The 5,000-nt window shown below is 53.1% G+C and overlaps 1 non-coding gene across 1 annotated transcript in view; it reads left to right on the top strand.

Annotated features, from left to right (window-relative positions):
- The first annotated feature begins 3,967 nt into the window (after positions 1 to 3,967).
- Positions 3,968 to 5,000, top strand: part of LOC126432759 (small subunit ribosomal RNA) — a 1,909-nt gene continuing 876 nt past the window's right edge. Inside the window, exon 1 of the ribosomal RNA XR_007578203.1 lies at positions 3,968 to 5,000. This exon is cut by the window's right edge and continues 876 nt beyond it. This is a non-coding gene — a ribosomal RNA (small subunit ribosomal RNA).

Below are 5,000 nucleotides of genomic sequence, written 5' to 3' on the forward strand. Positions count from 1 at the left end.
TGGGCAAATATATTTCTCGGAAGAGTAACGACAGTCCGAGCCTCCTGCGTGGGAAGAGTCTTTCTAGGCCCTGACCCACGGGAAGGGTTTAGCTTCCCCCATCCCGGACATTTGAAGTCGTCACACTACCGGTATTGACTAATAGACTGATTGCTGATAATCACTAGCCATACACTGGGGGAAACGGCCGACAGGGGCAGCAACATAGTGGAGCCGCAGTGTCACTAATGTACAGAGATAGAACAGTTTCGACTGGAACCAGAGTAACCGTATACACGGCACTGATTAGTAATAAATGCAGAGCCATCAGAATACAGATAATATATACAACCGTCCCTATACATGCTGAAAGACTCTGCACACAATGAGAACCACACGTCAGCCAGACACTATCACACACTACTCTCTGCCTCTAACAGGCACACACACAATATCTAACCACCAGCATGGAAGAACATCCGGTGCATCCTCTCCGCCACATTACACAATCCACACTATCATAACCAGACCGGGAGGTCCACCCAGAAAACAGAATATCCCACCCTTCCGACATCCGCCATTGCTCAGCTAAGCCACGAACACCCACACATGTCCTACACAGGGGTGCACCCAACATCACCATACTGCCTCCTGTCACAGTACACAAACAATGGCAGGAATGAAAGACACAGATCTGCCACAACCTTGGAATCGGAGCGCCGCCTGTCATGAGCCACAAGTGCATCCTGACGTGACAAATCGGATGATCCCGCAGGCATGCACTTACGATAATCACTATCAACGAACCTGCCGCCGCCCCCCCCCCCCAAATACACCTTTCCCTACAACAATGTGTACCTTAACCTAAGCTATATCGTACCTTAACCTAACCGACATTGCGCCTTAACCTAACCTACGTTGTACCTTAACCTAACCTATGTTGTACCTTAACCTAACCTATGTTGTACCTTAACCTAACCTACGTTGTGCCTTAACCTAACCTACGTTGTGCCTTAACCTAACCTACGTTGTGCCTTAACCTAACCTACGTTGTGCCTTAACCTAACCTACGTTGTGCCTTAACCTAACCTACGTTGTGCCTTAACCTAACCTACGTTGTGCCTTAACCTAACCTACGTTGTGCCTTAACCTAACCTACGTTGTGCCTTAACCTAACCTACGTTGTGCCTTAACCTAACCTACGTTGTGCCTTAACCTAACCTACGTTGTGCCTTAACCTAACCTACGTTGTGCCTTAACCTAACCTACGTTGTGCCTTAACCTAACCTACGTTGTGCCTTAACCTAACCTACGTTGTGCCTTAACCTAACCTACGTTGTGCCTTAACCTAACCTACGTTGTGCCTTAACCTAACCTACGTTGTGCCTTAACCTAACCTACGTTGTGCCTTAACCTAACCTACGTTGTGCCTTAACCTAACCTACGTTGTGCCTTAACCTAACCTACGTTGTGCCTTAACCTAACCTACGTTGTGCCTTAACCTAACCTACGTTGTGCCTTAACCTAACCTACGTTGTGCCTTAACCTAACCTACGTTGTGCCTTAACCTAACCTACGTTGTGCCTTAACCTAACTTACGTTGTGCCTTAACCTAACTTACGTTGTGCCTTAACCTAACTTACGTTGTGCCTTAACCTAACCCATGTTGTGCCTTAACCTAACCCATGTTGTGCCTTAACCTAACCCATGTTGTGCCTTAACCTAACCCATGTTGTGCCTTAACGTAACCCATGTTGTGCCTTAACGTAACCCATGTTGTGCCTTAACGTAACCCATGTTGTGCCTTAACGTAACCCATGTTGTGCCTTAACGTAACCCATGTTGTGCCTTAACGTAACCCATGTTGTGCCTTAACGTAACCCATGTTGTGCCTTAACGTAACCCATGTTGTGCCTTAACGTAACCCATGTTGTGCCTTAACGTAACCCATGTTGTGCCTTAACGTAACCCATGTTGTGCCTTAACGTAACCCAATTTGTGCCTTAACGTAACCCAATTTGTGCCTTAACGTAACCCAATTTGTGCCTTAACGTAACCTAATTTGTGCCTTAACGTAACCTAATTTGTGCCTTAACGTAACCCATATTGCGCCTCAACCTAACCTATATTGCGCCTTAACCTGACGCACGTTGTCGCTGAACCTGCTCTGTAATTGTTATGCAACTCGTTAAATTAGTGTAGTGTTGCCTAACCGCAACCCTCGCAATATAGTTCGCTATTCGCACTGCCCGGTCCCCTGTGTATCGCGTCATGTTAAACACCTTGCAAGTGTTGCTGACTTTCCACATGCTCCTGCTATACACTGTAATGTGGATAGCAGCAGGACGTACATGCCCCCCCCCTTCCCCCCTGCCTTCGCAAGCTGGTCGTTGAGAAGTTTGCATGTTCAATGCCCTTCGCATGCCGACGTACTCAGCCTACGTTGTGGTACGGCCTGTCACCTGTCCGCGGATGTACGCAAAACCCACAAACTGTGCTGCACATTGGTCCGTATGTACTGAATGATACATCGTGGCACATGTGTGACCGTACGACGACTGCGCCTAGCAACGGCGGACCATACAGTCCAAATATTGTGGACGCAGCTACGTGTCGTCTCCCTTTAGGAGCTGGATTGCAGTGTGGTACGCCATTCAGACGTGTGGGAGGAACGGACGCCCTGGATGGCGATCAGCATGAGCAGTCTGTTGATGTAGTGGAGCGTGTATTCGGACGTAGTCGTCTCTTCTCACACACTGTGATAGCATGTTGCACCGCGTTCCACATCTGCGACATGCTGCAGAGGCCGGCTGACAGTCGTTCGCGCAATGGACACCGCATACGTACGGGGGCTACCTTCCACGTGTTCTCTAGGCGTGCACATGTTGTTGCGTCTATGTGGGCAGACGTAGTGTGTTGTGACACCTGACACAGGCATGCAATACTCGTTGCAAATGGCGATGGACGTCTACGTTTGCTGGTGACGTTACGCAAATGAACAACTGGTAACCCGTTGTGGTGCGGTTGTTCTCGCTAGAGGTGAATCAGTGTTGGCGACGATCGGTCGAGCTATTAACCGGTTGTTTCATGGATACCCACCATGCCCACGAACGTGAAAGGGGACCCACCATGCCCACGAACGTGAAAGGGTGGGGGGGGGGGGGGGGGGGGGGGATCTGGGTGTGAGGCGATACGCGGCGGTGGCTGGGTGGGACCGTCCCCGGCCGGTGAGGGGGGGCCGCCCGGCGTGCTGGCAGCGCGGTGCGTGGGCGCACGCGCTACAGCCGGCTGGTGGGGGCGGCCAGTGGCAGGCGCGCCGGCCGACGGACGCGGCAGGCGGCGCAGCTGCGCGCCGGCGCCCCCTGCTCGCGGCGCCTTGCGGCCAAAGTAGGTCCTCGCGGGCCCGGTGCGAAGCGCGGTGGCCATCTGCAGTGTGCTGGTCCGATTGAGGACTGTGTGCGCTGAGGATGCGCCGCCGCCCGGCGCTCGGCGCCGCGACGCCGTCTGCTGCTCGGTCGCCCCAGCGGTTCTCGCAGGTGGTTTGTATCGCAGCTGTGCGGACGTGTTGGCGCGTGCGCTGTGCTGGGAGAGTTCGCTTCGGCACCCAAGTGGGGCTTTTGTCCTTCTGTGGCGCTGGCGTTGGAGCTGCCGGTCACCGTAGGTGGCGCGTGTTGTCTCCCGCCGGCAATGCCACGACAGCACGCTCCCGGGCCTCTGTCGGCAGCGGCAAGCTCAGTTGGGAGCACGGGTGGTCGCACCTAAAGCGTCTACTCGCCTAACTCCGGGCGATTGCGCCTCTCTCGAACCCGACCAAGTACTTAGGACGGCGCTGCGCGCCGCCGGGACCTGAGAGGGTTTCGAGGTGTGTTGTGCAGGGGAGCTCAGCCTCCTCCTGTTTGCAGAATAATTGAGCGGACGCTTGCGTGTTCGCGCGGGCCCCCGGGACACACTCCCGGGCGGCCGGCTGCTCAGCTCTAGTTGACGCAGCTCCCTGGTTGATCCTGCCAGTAGTCATATGCTTGTCTCAAAGATTAAGCCATGCATGTCTCAGTACAAGCCGCATTAAGGTGAAACCGCGAATGGCTCATTAAATCAGTTATGGTTCCTTAGATCGTACCCACGTTACTTGGATAACTGTGGTAATTCTAGAGCTAATACATGCAAACAGAGTCCCGACCAGAGATGGAAGGGACGCTTTTATTAGATCAAAACCAATCGGTCGGCTCGTCCGGTCCGTTTGCCTTGGTGACTCTGAATAACTTTGGGCTGATCGCACGGTCCTCGTACCGGCGACGCATCTTTCAAATGTCTGCCTTATCAACTGTCGATGGTAGGTTCTGCGCCTACCATGGTTGTAACGGGTAACGGGGAATCAGGGTTCGATTCCGGAGAGGGAGCCTGAGAAACGGCTACCACATCCAAGGAAGGCAGCAGGCGCGCAAATTACCCACTCCCGGCACGGGGAGGTAGTGACGAAAAATAACGATACGGGACTCATCCGAGGCCCCGTAATCGGAATGAGTACACTTTAAATCCTTTAACGAGTATCTATTGGAGGGCAAGTCTGGTGCCAGCAGCCGCGGTAATTCCAGCTCCAATAGCGTATATTAAAGTTGTTGCGGTTAAAAAGCTCGTAGTTGGATTTGTGTCCCACGCTGTTGGTTCACCGCCCGTCGGTGTTTAACTGGCATGTATCGTGGGACGTCCTGCCGGTGGGGCGAGCCGAAGGCGTGCGACCGCCTCGTGCGTGCTCGTGCGTCCCGAGGCGGACCCCGTTGAAATCCTACCAGGGTGCTCTTTATTGAGTGTCTCGGTGGGCCGGCACGTTTACTTTGAACAAATTAGAGTGCTTAAAGCAGGCAAGCCCGCCTGAATACTGTGTGCATGGAATAATGGAATAGGACCTCGGTTCTATTTTGTTGGTTTTCGGAACCCGAGGTAATGATTAATAGGGACAGGCGGGGGCATTCGTATTGCGACGTTAGAGGTGAAATTCTTGGATCGTCGCAAGACGAACAGAA

The sequence above is a fragment of the Schistocerca serialis genome, unplaced genomic scaffold (assembly GCF_023864345.2).
Source record: "Schistocerca serialis cubense isolate TAMUIC-IGC-003099 unplaced genomic scaffold, iqSchSeri2.2 HiC_scaffold_1153, whole genome shotgun sequence".
Lineage (NCBI taxonomy): Eukaryota > Metazoa > Arthropoda > Insecta > Orthoptera > Acrididae > Schistocerca > Schistocerca serialis.